At 44.9% G+C, this 26,289-nt stretch overlaps 1 protein-coding gene across 23 annotated transcripts in view; it reads right to left on the bottom strand.

Annotated features, from left to right (window-relative positions):
- The window catches only part of Asap1 (ArfGAP with SH3 domain, ankyrin repeat and PH domain 1), a 317,439-nt gene that overhangs the window by 237,594 nt on the left and 53,556 nt on the right, over positions 1-26,289 (bottom strand). The window lies entirely within an intron of this gene.

Here is a 26,289-nt window from a genome sequence, read left to right on the forward strand (position 1 = left end):
CGTGCCATGGATGCAAAGAGTTGCTTTTGAAGTACGAGCCACCGAGAAGGAAACCCTACCTCCTTTTCCACAGCATCTGGAAAAGTCTGTAAGTTGGAACAAATATGACCCTTACTAGCTTGGAGTAACTAAGCTCCCTGAGCCCAGGCTCCCCCACAGAGCGCTGAGAGAAAACCAGTGCGCAGGAGCACTCCCCTTTAAAAGGACTTGTCTTCCCCTGGGCTGTAAGTGAATCTGGGCTTTGATATTGTCTCCCTCCCTCTCTTCTTCTGAGTTGTCATCTAGGACCTGTCATTTCTGCTGGGCTGGCAGCACTCCTCTGTATCTGTCATAAATGGGAACTATGAACTGTTGTTCGGAGCCTAGAATGGGTGGATAAGTGTGTCTGTTCCCAGAGGCCTTGGATTCCACAGCTTTCCCTCCTCATACAGATACTGTCACCTTGGGTTGGGGTGTCATGGCTTAAAATAAGAGGGGGGGTGTGTCAAAATGACCACACAGAGCCCTCTCATCTGAAGCTGATGTGTGCCTACATTAGGATCTGCAGATGAAAGAAAGATTATTACAGCAAGTTAAGCGCAGCAGTGGTAAGCAGCCAGGGATTTCTTTCTTGCCTGAATTCACCAGAGAGCCCAAACTGCCGCCCTCAATTGCTGTTTCAGTTTCCTCCAAAGATTATGTTATGTATCTGCTCCTCCCCTGCCTCCTCCAGCCAAGAAAGGAATATATGAACAATGAGATATTGTGCTCTGGGTAAGTATATCCCTCCGTAGACCGGTCTGCAATTAGAATTTCAAAGCTTCGCACCTCAACCCACCATTTCTGGGGTTCATGGACCATAATCCTCTTGAAATTTGAAACCATGCCCTAGTGCAAGCCATCTGTACCTCCCATTTTCTCAGATACCCTGAGCACCGTTCCTGGATATCTGACGTAGGCAAAACTGAAAGGCTGAGTTTCTTTACAGGGAGACACCCAGAAATATACACTATCCTCTCCAAAACCAGAAAAAAACACACGCACATAGACTTGGGCTTCTGTGCACTCGGCTTTATATAAAGCAAGCATCATCTATATTGTCATCACTATAATCCCCCCTCAAAGACTGTTCTTATGCCCAGGTCTCTCTTTCTGCTAAGCCCTGCTCACATTGTGCTCTAACAAATAAAGCTTGCCTGGAGATCAGAGTGCTGAGCTGTGGGCACCATGGGCCCTGGCCCCCGACTGGGAGTGGCTGCGGCCTTGCTTGCTGACCTTGACCAGATGTCCTCCCTATTCAGATTCCCTGCCGGTATCCACCCTTCTGAATGCTTAAGGGAAGTTCCTTGTTTGTGTATCCTGCATTTGGGGCATTAACTACTTAGATGCAAGAATGTAGAACATTGGGTCTGGAATGTAGACCATTGGTAGCGAACTTCTGCCCTCCGGGGGTTCCTCCATTTGTGCTGTAAGCCTGTATTTAAGGTTTCTTCCCTCTTTCAATAAACGGCATTCGACATCCAATCGTACGGATGACCCGCTGTCTCTTGTCTCTATTTTTTAATCCACAGCCCTTCGCTCGGACATGGTGAACGGTTATCGGTAATGCGGGCGTTACCGCTACAAATGGAGGTCCCACCGAGATCTGAGAAAGAAGGACCAGCTGACGGACACTCTTGGAAGGCCGGCCGGCATTTTAAAGGTAAGAGTGAATTGAAATGGGTACAGCTAGCTCACAGTCAGTTAATTGGACTGTTGAAGCAGGAAGGCACCAAAGTTAAGTAAGGGCAAGACAGCTAAAGATTTAAATGAAAAAGGAAATCTTCACAATACAGAAGAGGGAGGAAAGGAAATTTCCTGTTAGAAAAGGGTGAAATAATTTTAATCAAGAAAAAAGAATTTTCCCGGTAAAAAGGGAAAAAATTTTTGAAACTTGGCCTAAAAGACTTGGGCCCTGTAAAGGAAGGATGAAGGAAAGAGAGAAGCCTCTTCCCAGTGGTAATGGAGGATGTAAAGACTCTTTCCAACTGTAGAGTTTTCAGGATAGCTGAAACTCTGAGCTCTTTCTTCCCGCCAGTGCAGAGCGGCAACATCTGAATTACAAAGAATCGGCAGGTAGGCCTCATTGCTGCTGGCTGAACAGCAAGTGAGCCCAGAGCTTAAAGTTTTGCTGTCTGTTTGCTTAATTTTGGTTCAAATGTTTTTTATTTTTCCCTCAGAGTGGGAATAATTCAATATTTAGGATCCCTTCATGGGAAATGTTTTTCTGTTTTTCCCTTATGGAGGGAATAACTCGTTATTAGGTAGTCTCTTCATGGGAGTAGGAAGTTTAAACGTGAAATTGTGTGTGCGGGGTGTGCCCAGCGGCTGTGGCGGACAAAGGTGTGCACGAGATAGCCTGAAGCAGCAGGCAGACAGGTACACGCCAGTGGGAGGCAGAGCCGTGATGGAATGCGGCCCAGGCAGGCGCTGGCAATAGAGCCTGAGCACTGGGCAGAGCCAGCGAGCTGAGGCCGAGAAGGGACAGGTGCTAAAAGTTTAAACAGGGCCTAACTTCTGGTGAAAAATGGTTTCGGTCAGGACATTGAATGCTAAGTCAATGCTGTTTGAATAAAGGATGTTCTGTTCTTTTGATTGTCTTGATAAATGTTTGGATGAATGTTTGATCCTCATGGTAGATAAACTAAAGGAGCAAATTTCATAATTTTGAACTATATATTTGGTGTGCTCTTGTCTGTTGATCATTACTGAAAATTTGGCTCTACAATTTAAGTTGCTTTCTAGAAATTCTTGGTTTAGTTCTATAAAAATATAACACCTGAAATGGATTGGGTTATCAGCTTATTAAATAATGTTGCTAAGATAAACCCATAAATGATAATTTCTTCCTGATAAAGAGGTTACAAAATTAATTTTCCAGTAAATAAAATACAGGTAAATTGTTTGGTCCACATTGTTAATAATTGGCTATTTGTGCTAATGTGTTACTTGAAATTTATAAGAAAGGATCCTCTTTTTAAGATTTTATAAAAATACTCAAGAGTATTACCTAAAGTTTACCTCTTCAAATCCTATAGAGATTGTATTTAATGCTTTTATTATTGGCACATGTAAAAAGGACCATGGAAACAGAAGCTGGTGATAGAATTGCTCAATTATTATTGCTTTCATATTTTAAATTCAAAATGGTGCCGATATATAGAACTGGAGGCTTTGGAAGTACAGGAAAAAAGGTGTTTTGACAAACAGTTATCAATGATAAACAGCCTAAATTAAAAATAAAATTATATAGGATTGAGATTAAAAGATTAATGGATTCTGGTACTGGATATATCTATAATTTCACAGGAATCCTGAGATCCCAATTGGCCCCTTAAAAATTCTACTTCTAACCAAAAGGTATCGGCACAGCTCAGATGCCATTACAGAGCAGGCTACTTTTAAATTAGAAGGATGAGGAAGGTCATACAGGAACTTTTCAACCATTTGTGCTACCTGACATTCCAGTGAACTTGTGGGGACGGGATGTGTTGGATGGCATGGGAGCGGTGCTTACTACACAGCATGTACAACAGATGCTAAAGAGTCAGGGCTACTGCCCGGGCAAAGGCTTAGGGAAAATGTTACAAGGAGACCCGCTCCCTGCGGCAGACAAAAACTGTGTCACTAGGGGTCCTGGCGATACTAGAGGATTAGGGTCTTTTCCATAGAGGTCACTGCACAGCAGTCTTCAATAATACAACCGATAAAAATCACTTGGAAGAGTGATGACCCTGTATGGGTGGAGCAGTGGCCCCTTGCTAAGAAAAAATTGGAGGCTGCATATGCGTTGGTTAAGGAGCAGTTAGATGCTGGACATATCATTGCTTCCACTTCACCTTGGAACTCACCTATATTTGTTATTAAAAAAAAAAATCAGGAAAATGGAGGCTATTACAGGATCTTAGAGCTGTAAATAAAACCATGCTTCTCATGGGAACAACACAGCCTGGCTTGCCTGCCCCTGTGGCAATTCCTAAACATTGGCATTTAATTGTGGTTGACTTATATTTTATGACTGCTAAAGATAAAAAACTTGTTTTTGATGCCTTTTCTAATTTACAAGAGGTTCTTAGCCTGGCTAATTTACAGATAGTCCCAGAAAAGGTACAGGTATCTTTTCCCTATCATTATTTAGGTCATGAATTGTTACGCACGGGCATACGCCCACAAAAGATTACTCTGCGTATGGATCAGCTACGCACACTTAATGATTTCCAAACCTTTCTGGGAGATATTCAATGGCTTCGGCCCACTTTAAAAATTCCAACAGGTCAGCTTCGCCCCTTGTATGATGTCTTAAAGGGCGACCCTGACCCTTCATCTCCCCGTAAATTAACAGCTAAAGGACGTGTAGCCCTACAACGTGTGCAAGAGGCCCTGGAACAGGCTCACGTACAGTATATAGATCTTAATTCTCCCTTATTGTATTTGATATTTTGTTTTACTCATTCACCTACTGGAGTGTTTTGGCAAACAGGTCCTATTTTATGGGTACATTCCCCAGCTTCTCCAGCAAAAATCATCACTCCTTATCCACAGGCTGTCGCTCAGATTATATTTAAAGAAATCAAGATCAGTGTTCAAACTTTTGGTAAGGAGCCAGATATTGTGGTGACCCCATACACCCAGTCTCAAGTAACATGGTTGCAAGCTAATGATAATGATTGGGCCATATTGACATGCTCCATGCAGGGTCAGTTTGATACTCACTACCCCTCCAATGATGTGTGTCAATTTTTTAAATTGCATCCTGTTATATTTCCCAAGATAGTACAAATGACTCCTATTCCTCAGGCCCGTGTGGTATTTACTGATGGCACTTCACGTGGTTTTGCTGTGGTGGTTTCTGGTAACATAGTAAAGAGAATAAAAGTCCAGGGCACTTCTGCCCAGGTGGCAGAGGTACAGGCGCTGTTGCTTGCTTTACAGATGTTTTCTGATGAGAGTGTAAATATTTATACTGATAGTCAATATGTGGCACATGCCATTATGCCTTTGGAAACAACAGCCTACATACCATCCATTTCTTCCATTCATGAATACTTATTGCAAGTACAAGGACTTATATGGTCTCGATCACATAACCTTTATGTGGGCCATATTAGAGCTCATACTCAATTGCCTGGACCTCTAAGTGAAGGTAATCAGAGGGCTGACGCCATTACTCGTATGGCTGTCACATTAGTCTGTTCTGCCTTTGATAAGGCTACTCAGTTGCATCAGCGTTATCATCTTAATGCTGGATCTCTCCGTTATCATACAGGCATAACCCGGGAACAAGCCATCCAGATAGTTAAATCATGCCCTATTTGTGTGGAATTTTTACCTGTTCCTCATTTGGGAGTTAATCCTCGAGGACTTTTACCTAATCATGTGTGGCAGATGGACGTCACACACATGCCTTCCTTTGGAAAATTACAATATGTCCATGTGTCTATTGATACATATTCTTCTCTAATTTTTGCTTCTGTCCATTCAGGGGAAAAGGTTAAGGATGTAAAAAATCATTGTTTTCATGCTTTTGCTTACATGGGAGTGCCAAAATGCATAAAAACTGTCCCGCCTATAGTAGTACGGGATTTTCAAAATTCTGCCAAGATTTTTCTATTGTTAATAAGACTGGTATTCCTTATAATCCTCAAGGGCAGGCTATAGTAGAACGCTGCCATCGTACCTTAAAAACTTATATTGCTAAAGTAAAAAAGGGGGAGTTAGGGGCTCATCTTTCCTCTCCACATTCTATTCTTTCCCTTGTTTTATATATTTTAAATTTTTTATCGGTGGATTCTGCTGGAGTATCTGCTGCAGATAAGCACTGGAGGGCTCCTGTTGCAAATCATCCTCTGGTGTGATGGAAAGATCTTTCTACTGGCACTTGGAGGGGACCCGATCCGGTGTTGGTGTGGGCCCGGGGATCTGTTTGTGTCTTTCCACAGGACAATGAAGTTCCTCTCTGGATTCCTGAACGCTGTGTGCGCCCTGTGGCTGCTGCTGAATCCCAACATGGCAGAGACCTATTGGGCCTTCGTAAAAAACTCTCCCCTTCTGATGCCAATGGGGACTGAGAGCCCAATACAGCCAGCCTTGGAAAACATTATTCTAAGCCTAGGAACTGTAGCCATGTGGTTGGATTCCTCAGAAGGTAATGTATGGTAACTTTTTTCAAAAAACATTGAGAATGTACCACACCTTGGAGATTAAGGATAACTCTGAAGGTCAATGAACTTCATTTGCTAACAGTAACATGCCAGCTAAGCCTTTTTCGCATTTTGCAACCCCCCTCAAGCTGGTGTAATACCTACTTTTCAGGAATGGCTCTGTGCAACATTTATTTGCCTCCTGAAATTCATCTAGCCTTTTTGAAGATACCTCAAAATTTGTGAGCCTGAATGTAGCCATTATTGAGGCCATTAGTTCTGCTCCTTGTTTGCTGTTTTTGTTTTCTGTCTTCTTTATGTTTCTCAGTTGTTCTCTTGCAGACCTGCCAGCCTAAGTAGTGCTGGGATCAAGAAAAATGGGCCTTGGTGGTTCGTGTTCCTGGAGCCGTGTCCATGCCAGTGGACCGTGGCAGCTAGACACAGATGATGCTCACACGCTCCAGAAGAGACTCTGACATCGCTGTTGCCGTTGTTGCTGTTATAGCAGTGGTGGCCACTGCTGCTATTGTTTCTGGGATTGCTATTTCATAACTGGTTACTATAGCTAGCACAATGGAGACCCTGGCAGCAAAAGTAGCTACCACAGTTAGTTAATCTTTCTTCTTATTGGGCATGATAAATTTAATTCCACTTTTATACATTATAATTGGCTTTGAAAGTTGTAAAATTATTAAAACTCAAGTTCCATTTGCTTATGGGATACCACCTTACAAGGACTCCAATTTGCAGTAAGGCTCATTTAAGAAGGGAATGGTTCAATTGCCCTTAGCCTCCTGGCTAGGGGTGGGTTCGGACTTCTGTTGGTCTTTTCTGTGTCGCACAGATTGCAAGCCCAGTGCCACTTTGAGATCTTTGGCAGCAGTCACTCTACAGCTCACATGGTTGAGTCTGTATGATAATGAGTATTCAGAGACGGGTAATGCTTGGGGGGCTGCCATCAACCTAAGACAGAGCACTTGTGTGGCCTGGGCAGGTGTCTCTATGACGGGTAAGGTGGTCTGCTGGTCCCACGCAACCTAAGTCAGAAGCTCATTTAATAAAAAGGGGGGACCTGTGGGCGCCATGGGCCCTGGCCCCCGACTGGGAGTGGCTGCGGCCTTGCTTGCTGACCTTGACCAGATGTCCTCCCTATTCAGATTCCCTGCCGGTATCCACCCTTCTGAATGCTTAAGGGAAGTTCCTTGTTTGTGTATCCTGCATTTGGGGCATTAACTACTTAGATGCAAGAATGTAGAACATTGGGTCTGGAATGTAGACCATTGGTAGCGAACTTCTGCCCTCCGGGGGTTCCTCCATTTGTGCTGTAAGCCTGTATTTAAGGTTTCTTCCCTCTTTCAATAAACGGCATTCGACATCCAATCGTACGGATGACCCGCTGTCTCTTGTCTCTATTTTTTAATCCACAGCCCTTCGCTCGGACATGGTGAACGGTTATCGGTAATGCGGGCATTACCGCTACACTGAGCTAGCCACTAGTGAGCCATAGAGGCCAGGCAGTGGTGGCGCACACCTTGAATCCCAGCACTTGAGAGGAGGAAGCAGGAAGATCAGGGGTTCAAGGTCACCTTGGGCTACACAAGATTGATACAGTTAAAAAGAGAAACAGAGCCAGGCTCTTGCCTTTAACCCCAGCACTTGAGAGGCACATGCCTTTAATCCCAGCACTAGGGAGGTGGAGACAGGAAGTGCTATGACTGGGTGGAGAGAGGAATGTAAGGTGGGAGGAGACAGGAGCTTGCCCCTTTTTTGTCTGAGGATTCCTAGAGGTAAGAAGTCTCTACAGTGGCTGGCTCCTTTACTTCTCGGATCTTTCAGCATTTACCCTGATATCTGACTCAGGGCAGGGGAGAGAGGTAAGGATATTATTATGACAAATTAGAATTTGCGATATAATCGCAAGATAGGGAAATGGAGGTGGGTCGTCAAGGGTGCTCTTGAAGTCTGAAAACCCACTGCTACACTGAGCTACAGTGTTTGCCAGACACAGCACTCATCAGATCCCTCATGGAGCCAGCAGAGGGAAAATGCTTCAAGTTCCTGCAACTTGAGTTGGGCCAGTCTGTCACTGACCTTGTTTTCTCATACGTAAAATTAGGGTAATCAGATCGTTACTAGAAATGAGAAGAGATGTGGAATAAAGACGTTGACACATACTGAATTCTCTTTGAACAGTTCTTGTGTGAAGCATGACTCTGAATACATCCCCCTTCATCCCACAACTCAGATATCTCTAAAATAGTCACCTGGAGGATGGAAGAGAGTGAGAGGGAGGAAGAGCTATACTATATTCCCAGAATCTGGAGGTTCAGATGTGGGAATAGGTAGTCAGTCATTGAAGTTTTTTTTGTTTTGTTTTGTTTTTTTGTTTGTTTGTTTGTTTGTTTGAGACTGGGTTTCTCTGTGTAGCCTTGGCCGTCCTGGAATTAGCTCTGTAGACCAGGCTGGCCTCGAACTCAGAGATCCACCTGCCTCTGTTTCATGAGTGCTGGGATTAAAGGCATGCGTCATCACTGCCTGGCTGATTGGCTTATTCTTGTAAGAGGCCAGACAGACCCCTTAGTGATGGTTCTGGATTTTGGAAGTAAATGAACAAGATCTAGTGTCAAATAGGATGAATTCCAGTCAGGATCAGAAATGAATTGTGAGGGCCAGCATGAGATAGCCCAGGGAGCATAGTACTCGCCACCATCTCTGACAACCTGGGCTCAATATCCGGAACCCACGGTAGGAGGAGTGAGCAACACCCTCAACTTGTTCCCTGGCCACATGCATACATGGCACACATGTACCCAGACACACATACACAGATAGTTTCTTAGAACCAAAAATCTTATAATGAAGGATGGTGGTCTAAGCCAGCTTTCTAGGGGCTGTAACAAAGGATTCCATTCTCAGGAAGCAGCATTGATTTATGAGTGGATTCCAAATGAGATTGGCGTAGGCTCACATCTCTGTCACACAGCAGCTACCAGACCTTATTAAAGAGCCTTACTTCTCTGAGTCTCAGTTTTCCTATCTGGGGGAGGGGGAGTGAACGACACAATGATAGTGCTCATCTACAGGAGTGAATGAGCTAAGGCATATAAAGAACTTAGCAACCCAAGTAGATGCCATCTTTTAGATATTATCATGGGAGCTTGAAACCCTTATGTGGAGATAGCAATTCTGAGATTTCTAGCTGATGTTCTCTTTTTGAATCCTCATGGCAACTTCCAATGTAAGTTTTAATTAGCCAAAGTTTACCACAGAGAAAACCAAGCCTGGAGGACAGGACAGGACCCTACTACCTGAGCACCCATCCTTGGCCAGGCACTGCATTGGTGGTATGTATGCAGTACTTGACACCACCACTCAGTCCTTCGGTGCGGCTACCACTGTGACATGAACTGAGGGACACAATGAACTCCCACTCCAAGTTTCTATCCCTGAGCCTGGCAGACCTGCAACATTGGTCTCCTTACTATGTGGCGCTGCACAGTGCTGCTGTCCTGGATGCTACACTCCCCGACACCAGCAACAGGGAAAGCTTCCTTATTCATTTCACTTGTTAAGGCGTGGATTTTTTTTTCTGTCAGCTTAAAGAAATACTACAGAAAGGGAAAGCCCTCTCAGGGCAAGAGTGACAGATCTAACTCCACGAGTTATTCTATTAGGCTCACGTTACTCTACTCTCCGTGAAATAAAGGCTGTTTTCTTCATGTTCTTTGTACAAGGGTTTCCCAAGTGCACTCATACAATTTCATGTAATATTTTCTAAAAAGCCTGTGCTAGCCCCGATTGTACTTTAATTTAATTTAAATACATCACATAAAACCACTAGGGTGTTCTTAGTAAGAAAGGAGCAGGGTTTGGAGACACAAAAGCCCTTCTTTTCTACCTTTTTGTTTCCTACTGTTTCCTCTAAAGGAGTTAGGAGGGGAAACGCATGCAGAATGCTGGGAACCCAGAAAGCTCAGAGCACGGTTATCAAGTGAATGAACTCAGGAATACATTTCTGATCTGTCCAATAAAAGAAAAGTAGCAGTCAGTAACTGTGATGTTTATTACGCATCTTGGCCAGCTGGGTCATTACAGTCATGACCTCAATTAACACTCACAACAACTATATATTGTGGGTACAAGGTTATCCCCAACTTCTTTGCAGGGGAACTGAAGCTCAAAGGTCACCCTGATGGGTTGTGAAGCAGGCCAGTGTAATGTCCTGGTGGTTAGTCAGTGTTCTGGCAGCTCAACAGAGTGATCAGAAACAGAGAGAAGTCCCAAAGGCCCAGCTAAGTCCCCTGCCACATTTCATATATGGCCTTTTCCCTGTTCTGTGAGTCCAGTTTTAAATGCAAGCTTGGATCAGTCTTGGAACAGTCCCCTGGCTCTCTTGGTTGAGGGTTAATCTGCATGTGGATATTCTCAATAACAGCCTCTTCCCTCTGTCATAAACCACAGAGCAATACCAGCACAGTTCCAACAGACTTCAGACTCAGGTGCACACAGCAAACCGTGAACTTCCTACAGCGACAAGTAGCTCTGTCCACGTCAAGGCTTGGTTGAGAACTCAGAGCTTCCTACTGAGTTTCCAGGTTGTCAATTCTCGGGGGCACTCCGAAGCCTTGTCCATTTCTGTCTCACCTACATCCCTCAGGAACTAAAGGAGGGGCAGAAGGAAGGCTACTGGCACTGTGGGCTTGATATTATATAAGCACCGTCTCCTGAAACCTTCACAGGAACCTAGAGAGCTGGCACATTTCCAGCTGTAAGAACTGGAGACACACAGCCTGTTCAAGGTCAACAGGTATTACGAAGAGCAATGCTATTCAGTCTGTCTGACTCCAAACCCTGCAGGCTTTTCTTTCCCTCCAGAAGGCTCTGCCTAGCACAGGTCCCTGAGGGCTCCCCATAAATGTGTTTTGAACTGTACTGGTTCCTTTGTTTATGAGATGCATCATTTCCAATATAAGCAAAACAACCTCCAGAGAAGAAAAATTGTGGTGTTTTATAGGATTCCTAAAAACCTGTGATCTATAGAAGTCTGGGATTTCAAGTCTCATTTTGTTTCTGCCAAAGAAACACGCCCCTGAAAAATGGTGGACTACTTATATGATATCCAGGTTTCTCTTTATCTTGGATGAACTGGTTTCATTTTAAATTTAACTGATCACACTTAATCATCCCCATGTCTGTGCTATCTCAAGACAGAATACACCTCTTTCATGGACCACTTCCCTGGCCCCTTTTCAAATATTTTTATTTCTCCAGTCACTCTGTGAACTCCTTGAGAAGACAGAGGCAGAGAACCCACTCACTGTTCGAGCACCCAGGCTCGAGATGCTTATGAGCTATTTACTGGAGGGATGGAAGGGTGAATGACAGCAGGTAAATGAAGGAATGAGAAAGTGTTGCCAAGGGAGGGGTATGAGAAAACTTAGGACAGGAGAAGTGGAAAGAAGAGAGTCATTTCCACTATCTATCACCACACACTATGGGGGCCAGAGAGAATTTAGAGGGTAATGTGCTTTCCAACACATTTTCATTTTCCAGACAAGCCAACTGATTTCCAAGCAGGCAGGTGACTGGCCCGGTATTTCCTGGCAGGTGTGTGGGAACCAGGGCCAGATGCCCTGCTTCCCAAGAGTTTGCCACGTCTCCATCTTTCCCAGCTCCATGTCTAAGAAGGGAGTAAAGACCCTGTGGTAAGAAACTCCCATCTCTAATGCAGAATGTTAATCATAGCATCAAAGTATCAAGGAATGCCTAGAAGGCACGTTTCTGCTATTAATAACTATAATGAGGGCCGGGGTCATAGCTCAGGGGTAGGCTCTTGCGTACTACGTAAGGCTCTGGGTTTGAAAGTAAGAAACACACATGCATGCATGCACACACACTGCACCAGTATAAAAGTGGCATGCCGTCAATTAAAAAGCAGAATTCTAAGCAACAGCACTCACCTGAAGTTTTCATTCTCTTCCCCATCACTACCACCCTTTTCTTTCCTGCTCTCCAAAGCCAATACATGTAAGCCCGCCCTTCCTTATCAGCTCCCATATAGGGAGTAAACTGTGACCTTTTCATAATCATACTCCCTCTTCTCCCATCCCAAGGCGGCCCTCCAACACACACAGTGCTGGTCATACTTCTCCTTTGCTCTTGTGATTAGCACCCAGCGTGGTCATTTTCAAAGACGAGATCACTGCCTCCCAAGTCCCCAGTGCATTTTCCAGTGGGTCTGGGTGGCATTAGGTTGAATCCCAGTAGGCCGACTTTTGCTCCCACCATTCTCAAACAGTCCCTAATCTTTCCACTGTGCGACCTGGATTCAGATCGCCTGGGTTCAGTGCCAACGCTGCTGCTTCACAGGGCTTGTTACCTTAGGCAAGTTACTTCATTCCAAATTGTTTAACCTTTAAAAGGAGGATTATGACAAGACCTCTTTTGTAAGTGTGCTGAAAGGTTTAAACAAGATTATCCTTGCAAGGTGCTCAGTGCCGTCCCTAACACATAGCTACTGCTATCATTATTGAAATTCTAAACAGGTACTAAGTTAGATTGTTCAGGGGTTAAAAGTCATGCATGAGACAGAGCCCGTCATCAACAGGTTCCGTGTACACAGGGACTAAGTAAGGAACTGTTTAAATACAAAAAGGTTCATTTTAAAGTGTGACCTAAGTCCAGGCAAAGGTGACTTAGATTTCTAAGTGTCTGATTAACCCAGAACCTAGTTAGACATCGCACAGGTGGAGTGTGTGTGTGTGTGTGTGTGTGTGTGTGTGTGTGTGTGTGTGTGTGTGTGTGTTGTATATTTCTGTGTGTGTGTGTATAATCTGTGTGACTATGGGTATTCATGTCAGTGTGCATGTAGAGGTCAGAGAAAAACTTCTGGGAGTCTGTTTTCACCTTGTTTGAGTCAGGGTCTGTCTCCCTTGTTCCTGGCTAGGTGCTACATACTATGACCTCCGAGCTTCTAGACAGGTCAATTCTCTTGTCTATCTCTCCCATCTTGCCGCAGGAGCACTGAGGCTGGAGATGCACACTACCAGATCCAGCTATTTGATCGGGGCTCTGGGATCTGAACTCAGGTTGCCAGGTATACATGGCAAGCACCTTTAGCCATGGAACCATTTCCCAACCCGAGACCTATTCTTAAAAGTTGTTTTTTATGAGCGACTGCTCATCTGAAACACAGCTCAAGAAGAAACAACTCAGTACATGGTGGCATACAGATGTCTGACATGTGGAATGCCAGGGAGGCTGGCTCCTTTTTCTTGGCTAAAAATTTTCATCTTCTTTGGCCTTTTTTCCCCCTCTGTGGTTGAAACCAGAAGCCTGGGACAGATGCTTTCTGAGGTTACCTATGGCCATAACATCCCATAACTAGGTGATTTTTCTAAATAGCATGTGACAACTAAGCCTAAAACTCAGGATGCTACTGGTTGTGTCTCATGGGCTACTGAGAAGCCAAGAGCTTCCGGAGGGCCATCAGTCTTGGGTGGCAGGTCCTTCTCAGGGATGTTTTCTATTAGTTAGTTTCTATTTTTGTTTTTCAGAAACGTGATGCTACCTGTAACATATTTGAACCCACATAAAATGACCTGTATCATATCAGAATTTTAGCAGTCTTGTGAAATGTAGGGCATTACCTCATTTGAAAAAGGAAAATTGCCCACCCGCTGCAGAGTTTTCTTAGCATATGTTACTGGTTAGCAACCTTCACAAACGTGAACATTCCAAATCACACTAGGGGTGCTAATTAAAAAAAAAAAAAAGCAAAACCTTTCTAATTGTTAGCGAACCCTTTGACAGATGCATCTAGCTTCTGTTCTTTTTTTTTAAAATTTTATTTTATAAGGCTTTTTAAAAAATTAGTCTTTTTGTTCTGGCCTTAGAGGTGGAGACGTATCATATATACTAACTTACAAAATTGCTGGGGTGGGGGAGCTGGTTTGAGTGCACACATGAAGGTGTGCATATATGCTCTGGAAGTGTTTGAGTGCATGTGTTTGGGGGGTAGGCAGAGTGTACACAGGGACCTACCTGCAGTTAACCTTGAGCAGAGTTCCTTGGGAACTATCCATCTTAGCTTTTAAAACAGTGGGACCCAGAGCTTACTGATTTGGCTAAACTGGGGGGCCAGCAAGCCCCAAGGAGCCCCCTCCTGCTTTCTGGCCTTTCTAGCCCTGGATTACAAACACACACCATCACACCTAGCCTTTACACAAGTTCTGGGGATCGGACGCAGGTATCCACGTTTGCACAGCCAGCGCCCTAGTCCTAAAATTGCTGTCTTAATAGACGCAGAGACCTTACTGTTGAATGATTCCAGAGGCTGATTTCAATCTCTTAGGGTTTGTTTTGGTGTGTGTGTGTGTGTGTGTGTGTAAACTGACTTTTTCTCCAATGTTTGGGTTTAAAAACTAACTTTTATTTACCCTAATTTTAGCATCTTAAAATTACCAGCGGTTCAGACAAAGCTTTAGAACATTGCTTACATTCCCATCTTGTTCTATCTACACCTTTTTCTTTTAAGCATCTCCTTTCTCTGATCCCATGTGACTCAATAGGCCTTCCCCTTCATGAAGCTAGGAGCTAAGTAAATCTCCACCTAAGGTGCTTTCATCAGCAACTGGAAAAGGAACTAATACAGGAAATCATATCTCTGACGAAGGTAGACTCCAAAGTCTATAAACACTTGCCACCCCAAACAAAAAGACAAATAGCAGATTTCAAAACAGGCTAAGGAGTTGAACAGACATTGCTCCAGCTAGACAGTAACCACAAAGTGATGTCCCACATGAGTCACCGGGGAACTACAAATCAGAACCACATGGGCCCCACTCACCAGGATGGCCACAGTCAGAAAGATGGACAGCCACAAGTGCTGCGGAGGACGAGAACCTGGGGCTAACACATGTTGCTGGGCTAACACATGAGCTGACACAGCTTGGGAGCAACCTGGAATTCTTTGCCACATGACCCAGCAATCCCACTCTGTATGGACCCAATGCTGTACACACACCCTAAGTCCCCATGTTCAACCACTGCAGCAACAGTGCTCCACTGGGTGTGCCAGGGAGGCGACACAACCTCTATCTGGTCTCTTTCTTCAATAACAAGGCTCCAATTTGATCCAAGGAAGCAGCACAGTCAGCAAAAAGTTGTCTGTTCCAGCCTCTCTCGTGGCTGTTGTGGCTAACTAGCCAGTGAGAGATAAGCATAAGTGCTATGTACGACTTCGGGGAAAATGCCTTTTTTTCTTTTTTTGGTTTTTTTGAGACAGGGTTTCTCCATGTAGTTTTAGTGCCTATCCTGGAGCTCACTCTATAGACCAGGCTGGCCTCAAACTCACAGAGATCCGCCTGGCTCTCTGCCTCCTGAGTGCTGGGATTAAAGGCGTGTACCACCACCACCACCACCACCACCACCACCACCACCACCACCACCACCACCACCACCACCTGGCCAGAAAATGCCTTTTTATAGAGCTATACTTCAGAGTGTTATTATCTAGAATACACAAAACTGTTAGAATTAAATGCCAAGAAACAACTGACAATCAATAAATGGGCCAATGAATTATTCTCAAAAGAAACAACACAAATGCCCAATACACACACACACACACACACACACACACACACACACTCACAACACACACACATTATTCAACAATCTCACCCACCAGGGGACTGCAAACTAAAACACCGTGCAATTTCATCTCACTGCAGCCTGAAAGTTAGTCCTTGAGAAAACAGCAAGGGTTGCTGAGGATGCGGTAAAGAGGAACGTGTCTGAGTAGCTGGGAATATTAACTAGTACAAACACTACAGAAATTGGGGTGGAGGTTTCTAAAATGACTGAAAGTAGCGGTACCATGTGACCCAGCTGTACCACAGGCCCTAAGAACTCTACAGCCTACCACAGAGATGCCTGCTCATCCTGCTCATCAACACATGTTCATTGCCGCTCTCGTCACAATAGCAAGGCAATGGAACCGGTTAAGTAGCCATCCGCAGATAGATGGATCGTGAATCTGTGGTGCATAAACACAGTGAAATTTCACGCAGCTGCAAAGACGAACGAAGCTACGAAATCTGTGGGAAAGCGGAGAAGTGTTACATCTGGAGAAGTATGAAGCCAAGCTTCTCAAACTCATAATGGCAAATACCCCATGGTCTCTGTCCTCTGGGAAGAAGCCTCACGTTAAATGGTCCTATTTATGTGTGTATGTAGAGGTGAGTACGGGTATAGACTGTGAAGCCAGAAAGGGGATCGTGAAGGGACACACAAGGGCACTAAGGAAGTGAGGGGCGGACAACAGGACACATGTGGCTTGAGGAGCAGAAAGGAAGCCACTGAGGTGGGGAAGCCACTGAGGTGGGGAAATGCCACAAGGACACCTAAGCCTTTGTATGGTAATTAACATTTTTTTTCCTCTCTTTTTTAAGAGCTGCTTTGGCTGGAAGAGGAACCCTATCATCCTTCCCCCTTCCCCCTGTCACAGTCTGTAATGCAGATGTGATGGCTGACACTTTGGTAGCCACTTTAGAGCATGAGACAGTAGGCCCAGAGAGTAGAACTCCAGAAACAGGTAAGTCTGAGTTTTCTGGTAACTATGCGGATTACCTGGCCAGAGAGTCTCTTCACACTTTTCTGGCTTGGTGTGTCTGGTGTGTGTGTGTGTGTGTGTGTGTGTGTGTGTGTGTGTGTGTGTGAGAGAGAGAGAGAGAGAGAGAGAGAGAGAGAGAGAGAGAGAGAGAGAGAGAGAGAGAGAGAGACCTAATTACTACTGTTACTTGGGACTTTGTCTACATATAGCTGAAATGTAACCCTAATTTATAAGTGAGGCTTAAGTACATACTGAGTCAAACAAAAATGAAATACAGCTCATCCTAAAAGGAATCAAATGAAAATCGTTCTACCATGGTCATTTTTCCAGCTTGTGCTCTACAGTTGGTATTTTATGTTGGAGGCCTTGGGATCCTACTAGGTTGTTTTGAAGACACTCACCAAGGCCTATTTTGTGGAGTTATAGAATTGCTGAAAAGACTGGTCTCAATTCACCATGCACACACACTACATTTTGTATGCACTTAAATTCCATCTTAGCAATTGCTTCCACAAACCAGCCTCTGAGGAGCCAAGGAGCTCCCACAGAGCCGAGTTCTGAAGAAGCAAATGTATTTACACGACCTTTGCACCACTGGTTGAGAGCGGAGGCAGGGCTGATTCCAAACACAGTCAGATGATTAAGCCCAAAGATTTCTATGGTTTAAAATCAGTGTTGTCCCAGGCTCTCCAGTACAATCAGGTCAGAGCCCAGAAAAACAGCAGCAGTTCTCTTGAGGCCAAAATAGATAGGATCCTAACTCGGCTATTTGTTTAGCTGTTTACTTACAGCCCATGTGCTATTTATCAGACAGCGTGTTATTTATAATCCAGCAGCAGGCTGATTGGGTATTAGTGGGTCAAGAACAGCTTTTCCTTGCTTGCCTCATGTTCTTTAGAATTCAACCCACAGTGACATAAGTGAGGATGAAGCTTTGGAGAAAGGAAAGATCTTTGCATACAGATCCCCCACCCCCTGTGGTGGGATACATTCAATTCTGTACATATTATAAGGGCTAGAGCTGGTAACCCAAGTAAAACTCCTTGGAGGTTAAAGTCCTGGTTTTCTCTGGGATTACGGGCAGTGGTCTGAGAGAAGGAATTCTGATCAAATGACTTCATCTCGTCTCCAGATCTTAGGTAGAATGTTTCCTCTCCGCTTATAGGACAGCACACACCTGTGCTGTTCAGTCTCTTCTTGTAGAACATGGGAACCAGAAAGAAAATCACACAGGTCCCTGGACAGCAAATTCATTTTGACAAATTTCATCTGCTGAGACCCACGTGCTTTAAGGAAAAAGAACAAAGTCATCACAGGTCCATCCCTCAGGTGTCCCCAGTTGTACCTTTCTTACTCGTCATATGATGGTGATCTCCACAGCCTGATTTGAGGTCACAAAAGATACATACCTCTGGGTATGTGAGCGCATTTCTAGAGAGGCTTAAGTGAGGAAAGAAAACCCACCCTGAATGTGGATGCACTAGCCTCCTTGGGCTCTCCTGGACTGAACAGAAAGGAAAAAGCTAACAGAACACAAGCACTCATCACCCTCTGCTCCCCGACTGTGGATTCTATGTGACCAGCTCTGGAGAGATGGAGGTAGGAGGCTCCCGGGTGCTAGCTTACCAGCCAGCTGCAGACACAACTGGATCTGACCTCCTTGTCATGATGTGACCGCACCTTCAAACCTGAGCCAAGATTAATTCTTCCTTCTTTAAATTCTTTTCACCAGCAATAAAGTAACTAATACACTGACAAAAGTTTGGTTTTCTTTCACCAGCAACAAAGTAACTAATACATTGACAAAAATTTGGTTTTCTTTCATCAGCAACAAAGTACCTAATACACTAACAAAAGTTTGGTTTTCTTTCACCAGCAACAAAGTACCTAATACACTAACAAAAGTTTGGTTTTCTTTCACCAGCAACAAAGTACCTAATACACTGACAAAAGTTTGGTTTGCTGGATTTAGATTTTTCAGCAGGGTGGACACAGCAGTCATTCTGTGAATAGTAAAAAGCAGCTACAATGAAGAAAAACTACCAACTGCAAACTAGAAATTTGCTAATGCATGACCCTACAAAAAGAAATTCTGAATACATGAGGACAGCCCATTCTACTCATCCAACCCTCATGCCAATGATCACATGAACAAAAATGGCAAGTCTTTGTGATTTATAAAGAAGGGCCTGGGTTGTGATGAGATGGTTAGGGCACCATGCTGCATGTAGGCCTATTAGAACCAAAAATAATAATATAAAATAGATATGGGATAATTTCATTGTGGCTACTGAGAGATTGCCTGGCATAGAGCACATAGCTCAGTTTGGCTCAGACCTGAATTCCTCATTGCTAAAATCTGGCTAAAGGCATATGTGATAAGATTCATAGCAGTACTGTGTGCATGTGCAGGCACATACATGCATGCGTGCGCACATGCATGCACACACACACACACACACACACACACACATACAATTTTGTAAAGGCTTAAGAAATAATCTGCAGCTTCAGAGAGCTTGGAAGAGAGATCAGTTGGTAAAAAATGCTTGCTATATAAGCATCAGGACCCAAGTTTGATTCCCAGAATCCATGTGAAAAAGCCAGGCATGGTAGCATGGACACATAAACCCAGCACTGAAGAGGCATAGACAGGAGGCTCTCCCAGCCTTGCTTGTCAGCATGTCTAGATAAAAAGCAAACCCCAGGCCAATAAGAAACCCTGTCTTAGAAAATCAGAAAACACGGTGGACAAAATGTGACACCTGAGGCTTACCTCTGGCCTCCAGAAACATGTGTACACATATGCACTCACACATACATACATACAAGAGAGAAAGAGAGAGGGAGGGAGAGGGAGAGGGAGAGGGGGGGAGAGAGAGAGAGAGAGAGAGAGAGAGAGAGAGAGAGAGAGAGAAAATCTCGTCTATTTTTTATTCTAAAACCAGACCACAGTGTTCTAGACAGAAAAGAGCCCCATACCCTGAGACACTAAAGGACCTCAGTACCTTGACTGTCAGGCCTTTGCCAAAGTTGACTTGATTCTAACACATATCTATTTCCAACAATGGCCAACTACTACCATCTAGTCTTCACTTAAGAGATGCTAAAAGAGGAAGGAAATTAATGTGTTTAGTTCATGTAGCAAGAAAAAAACTCTTTCCAATGTCTCTCATTTCATCTTCTGCCCAGCCCTGGAAGGAGAGGCAGTTTTGAGGGGCTAAGCCTGCTCATCCTCAGCCAGCTACTAAGTACTTATGTCCACATTGGAAACTATTTCTGGCACCAGATTCAATTCTGCCTCAACCATAGAGCAAATAAATCACAGAAGAGTCGAGGAAGATTTCCTGTAGATCTGGAATAGACTTGATCTGGGCAGCACAGTGTACTCTAGTGTTTAAACCTCAGATCTGCCCATTGTGAACCATGAAACTGCCAACTCAAAATCCCACAGAATACATCCAGCCCCAACCCCTTCAGAATGCAGGAAGGCATTTAGCCAGGGCCGTGCTTCTGCTGAGAAGTGCTATATTGTCTTGCATAATCACTTTTCCACAAGTTTCTCTACCTGTTGCACTTAATGAGTACACGGTTTTGCTCTACCCAGAAAGCTGGTGAAGCTTTTCAGCACTTGATTCATTCTGGGGAAGTAGAGTAGCCATGAAAGCTGGGACAAGCACAGTCTAAATCCTACACCTTACATGGTGCTGGGGACCTGATCTCCCAGCCCTGGGAATTGGAAATGCAGCCTGCATCCTGACATATTTTCATATGAAGAAGATAACAACTACAAATGTACCCATCTGAACAGTGGTATAACTGTTCAGAGCATCCACCCTCAAAGTCCCCTTCCAAAATCTCTACCTTAGCTTAAGAGCTCAAATCATGCCAGCTGCCATGTACCTTCCCCAACTGTACATTCGCTTTCCTAACTGTTCTATATACTGGTCTCAAAGGACCTCAGGTCATGTCAAGCATGATTTATGGTTACTGACTTGTATTCAGTCTCAGGGCTGATTCTTGGGCCATCATGCACTCTCTCTGATTAACAATCTACTGGTCACTGCAGGAATAGATCATGAATGAGAAGACCCTGGAGAGCTGACTGAAAAGAGAGACCTCAAGGTACCTGACTGCTGCCATGGGTGGAAGAGCAGACGAGGGAGGAGGAAAATGATGGCAGGGAAGGAAAAAGATGAGTGGAAAGTAGCAAACAAGGGAGAGAGGAAAAGAAAAAGGGAAGTTATCTTAATTTTCTTTTGCTATAACAAAACATCATGACCAAGGTAACCTACAAAAACCAGGCGTTTAATTGAGCTCACAATCTCAGAGGGTTAGCATCCATGATGGCAGAGAAGAGGCATAGACAGTGTCATGAACAGCTGATAGCTCACATCTTGATCTATATGCAAGAACAGCGGCCACAGTGGGAATGGCAGGAAACCTCAAAGCCCACCCCAAGTGACACACCCCCTCCAACAACGTCACACCTCCTAATCCTTCCCAAACAGTTCTACCTGTATCTAGGGACCAAGTATTGAAACATATGAGCCTATGGGGGCATTCTCATTTGTACCGTCACCGGGAGGGAGAGACAGAGAGAGTAGGGGAAGAAAAGCAGGAAGTAAGTCAGTTTTTACTGAAAGGATTTTACAGGTGCTGAACAAAAACCACAGGCAGGGTCAGAAAGATCATGCAAGACTGACAGCTGGAGTTCAATTTTTGGAATTCACGGTAGAGAGAATAAATCAACTCTAGAAGCTGACTTCCGATCTCTGTACTCAGGCCATGGTGCACACATGTATGTCATAGACACACACACACACACACACACACACACACACACACACACACACGGGGGGGGGGGGGGGGGGCGGGGGGGATAACCCATAGGCAAGTGGCTCCCACTGGTGTTTATCAGAGGGAAAGGAAGGACACTCCCATTACAGCCCACCTACCACTTCTCAGGACTTTTCCTCTGTTAAAGTTCCTTTCATTCTTATGCCATCCTGTGAGAGCTATAACATGGTCCCCAGTCAACAGATGAGGAAATTTAAGTTAAAAAAAGTTAAAATGTGTATGTCCTTAAAAGTATCACAGCAGTTTTTCTTTGTTATCTGTATAGAACAATAGGTGGGAAGACACATACAAGTCAACCCCATCTAGCAGGTTTGTCCCAACACACCCAACTTCATGCACCAAGCTTTTGAAAAAGGAATTATCATTAATTAGGAATTTCATTTATTTCCAGTCCTTCAGCCAGCAAATGTGGAATCACAGATATAAGCATTACCCTTGAGACTGGAGACATGTCCACACATCTGGGCTGGGCCAGGAAAGGCGGGGTCCCCCCTGAGGGCACCATCCAGGCCCACACAGGGCAGCCCCAGTGGACTCTACAGCTGATTTTCCAGCTGTTATCTGAGGAATTCAGGCAGAGGCTGCCAAATGAGGCCCAATGAAGTCAGAAATCACAGCCGTTTCTTGTAGAAGGTGTAAAACCAATACAGCATCTACCTACTTGCTTCTTAAATTAAAAGAAGAAGAGGAGGAGGAAGAGAAAGAGGAGAAGGAAGAGGAGGGAGAGGAGGAGGAGGAAGCCTTGTTTTCCACATTCACATTCAAACTGAAATGGAACAAGTGGTTATAAAAAGTTCTCTGAGCGCCTCTGAAAAGACGAGGACAGGTTGAGAGTCGGAGGGATTCTACCAGTATCTTCCCCGCGAGCGCTGCATGGAGAGACAGGCACAAACATCCAAACTAAGAAAACCCATGAGCATGCCCGTGCATGAGCAACAAGCAGACCCTGTAGACTGTCTTATTTACTAAAGCCGATTCCCTCTCCATTTCCTCACCCTGCCCAAGCCCCTCCTGTCTGTTCATCACAGCGCAACATGCTACAGGTGTAACAAAGCTAAGGACAGGCAGGAGCCTAAGTTCTCCAGCAGCCAATGAGTCAGAGCAAGTAGCCTGCCAGGCGCACTCGACCCTTCCAGGTCTCTAGCTCTTCATCTTTTGCTTTGGTTCAGATTGACTGGAGGAAGAGCATTCTAGGTGTGTCTTCCTGTCCTGCAGGATCTAGCCATGTGGGTGCTGTCTGAGGGCCCTCCCCACACATCTCTAGGTACCACTTCCCAGAGGTACCTCCTCCCTCTAGAGACCTCCACAGGGGCCAGGGATGTCCCCATTCTCCCCTGCAGTTCCCCTGCCTCCTGCCCCCTCTCTTCCTGTATCCAATTCTTCTCAATCATTCCTATTTTGAGTGTGCCATCTGTTTCCTGCTGGGACCCTGACTGATACCAGGAGGCAGCCCCATAAACAGACAATTATGGCATAATGTAGAACAATAAAAGACAATATTGCTCTCAGCAACCTAAGAATGCTGAAGTCTGATTGCCAGAAGTGAATGTCCTGGTACCATCTCTGTTAACCTCTCTAAGCTTCACTCTGTGCCTCTGAGGAACAAGGTTATGGGAGTGCCAAAAGTCTAAGGAGTGAAGAGAAGATGCACACAGGGTATCTGGCACCAAGATGAGGCCTGTATCAATGTTAGGAAACACCCAGCAGGAAACCTTCCGTTAACTAAGCACTTCCTTCTTCAGAGAGGGTGCCCCACACATGTCTGCAAGTCCCTGGAATACCAGGAAAATTAAGTACCTGGGACACAGAGGAAAAAAAAAAAACAATAGCAGAGGGCACTACAACACAGGACTGCACAGAGCAGATGATGCCAAGCTACCTTCAGGAGAAAGTAGCTGGCTCTGGACCAGCTTACATTGTATAGTGTTAACTATGCATATATTTGCACAGCGGATACAAGTACACAGGGGACTGAAAACCACATCAGATATGAGGTGGTGCAGAAAAGTGAGTGTGAGGACCGCATAGGGACAAGGAGGAGGGATGAGAAGAGGCCAGAGGTTAGGCAGGGGCTAATATTGTTGCAAAGAAGCACGTCTCTGTTCTAAAAGCCAGGGGAGCATTTCAGTTGGCAGCGGACACAAACAAGTTTGATGCTGAGATGATGGCTCAGCCTGGCTCTGACTAGGGCATGTGTCTGCATATTTGTTGATGAGCAGATTCATACCAGCAGTTCTGCATACCAAGGTCTGTCACCTCCCTGCTTCCTTCCATCCTTCCAACACCCATGCCGACATACATAATGGTATGATTCAGACAACTCACCAGGCAAAGATCTTTCCATGAGTTCTCATCCACTATCAGATAATTGATATGCTATAATAAAAGATCTGCATTTGGCCTTTGTCTGCCATTTCTGTCTTAGGTCTCCTGAAACCCGTGGAATCCTGAGTGATGAGTGACTTTCACATGTTGATAACGTGAATCACTGGAGGGCAAAATTCTTTCAGGGTGGTCTCCAGGAGCCCTGAGAAGGAAAGGGGCTGCAGAGAGGCTCTAATCACCAGCAGCCAATGAGTCAGTCCATCTTGCCTGTACTAGTCCCCTTTTCTCTGAGGCGACCAAAATTCCTGACAGACCCCACCTAAGGTGGGAAGGGTTTATGTGAGCTTACAGTTTCAGAGGGTTCAATCCATGATCACATGGCCCTGTGTGCTTGGATAGAAGAGCATGGCAGAGGACTCAGGTTTGGTTCCCAGCACCCACAAAGTAGCCTATAACCGTAACTCCAGTTCCAGGGGATCCAATGATGTCTTCTGATTTCTGCACGCAGCAGGCAACACACATAGTTCATATACACACATGCAGGGGAAACACTTGCTAAGGTTTCTATTTCTGTGATGAAACAACCTGACCAAAACTTGGCGGAGAAATGGGTCTGTCTTAGTTAGAGACACTATGACCACGGCAACTCTTATAAAGAAAAACATTTCATGGAGGTGGTGGCTTACAGTTTTCAGAGATTTAGTCCATTATCATCATGGCGTCGTGCATGGCAGCATGCATAAATACAACAGGCATGTCCTGCTGGAATGTTCAGCAGACGTGGTACTGGCTCCATCTTGATCAGAAGGCAACAGGAAGGGGACTGTGACACTGGGTGGTATCTTGAGCATAAGAAACTTCAACGTCTGCCCCCACAGTGGTACAGTTCCTCCAACAAGGCCATACCTAATCCAACAAAGCGACACCTCCTAATAGTGCCATTCTCTATGAGATTATGGGGGCCAATCACATTCAATCTACCACAGGGTTTACTTGGCTTACACTTCTACAATATAGTCCATCACTGAAGGAAGTCAGGACAGGAACTCATGCAGGGCTGGAACCTGGAGGCAGGAGTCGATGCAAAGGCCATGGAGGAACACTGCTTACTGGTTTACTCAGTCTACTTTCTTATAGAACCCAGGACTACCAGCCCAGAGATGGTACCACTCATAATGGGCTGGGCCCTCCCCTGTCAATCACCAATTAAGAAAATGCCCCACAGGCTCGTCTACAGCTGGGTCTTATGGAGACATTTGAAGCTCCTTCCTCTCTGATGACTCCAGCTTGTGTCAAGTTGACATAAAACTATCCAGCATAACACTCAGATACATAAAGTAAAATAAACAAATCTTTAAAACACACACACACACACATACACAGAGAGAGAGAGAGAGAGAGAGAATTAGAATGAATTGCAGTGTACCTGTTGGCTTTAGAAAATTGGAGAACTACATGATATATATAATAACATTTATAATAAACAAAACCACAAAAGCTTCATATACTGGGAGTTAGACATGGTTGCTTTTAGAAAAAAAAAATAAAGGCTTGGCACCCATAAAATCTCTACTCCATTGTATGTGGGGAACACTGCCTGCCCTATTCCTGCTGAGAGACATTCCCTGAGCCCCATGACCTGGCTAATCCAAGAGGACTATGCTCTCCTGAGTGGCGCTGCCCCACTGACTCAGCTTCTGACTCAACCGTCCTCCTGGGTGTGTGCACAAGAAAGATGACACACCCCAAAGCTGTCACACTCAATGTCCCTGCTCTTTGTCCTCGGGCTCAGAGGTCTAGAGACCAAAGCAGACTAGCCAAGGAATCTGTTGTTATGCTCACCCACCCCCATGCCCTAAACATGGGCAACCAGCCTGTGTACAGGATGGAGTTGATGGGCCCTCTTCTCCTCTACTGAACTGTTTATTGGATACAGGTCTAAGACTGGGTCCACCAAGAAGCAAGGCCCGAGACAAGGCTCTGAGTACAAGAACATATTTGGGAGTTGCTCCCCAGTAGACAACAGGGAAGTCAGACAAAGACAGGAAGGAAGCCAGTCTTGAATATATTAAAGAGCAGGGTACACAGATGGCAACCAGAGATCACCCCACTGGCAGCCTTGGAAAATGCTATGAAATACATCTCAGAATAGGACCTCCAAGGACAAGGAGGCTGGAGTACTTACTCTCCCACTCTGGCTCCTAGTTGGCTAAGGACTGTTCCTGGGCAGTTACCTCCATGTACCACTGACCTGGACCATGTGCATTCTGAGGTCACCAAAAAGAGCTCTTGGGGAGCGTAGCTGTGGAGGCCTTGGATCTAAGGTGCAAT

The sequence above is a fragment of the Peromyscus maniculatus genome, chromosome 20, assembly GCF_049852395.1.
Source record: "Peromyscus maniculatus bairdii isolate BWxNUB_F1_BW_parent chromosome 20, HU_Pman_BW_mat_3.1, whole genome shotgun sequence".
Taxonomy (NCBI): Eukaryota; Metazoa; Chordata; class Mammalia; order Rodentia; family Cricetidae; genus Peromyscus; species Peromyscus maniculatus.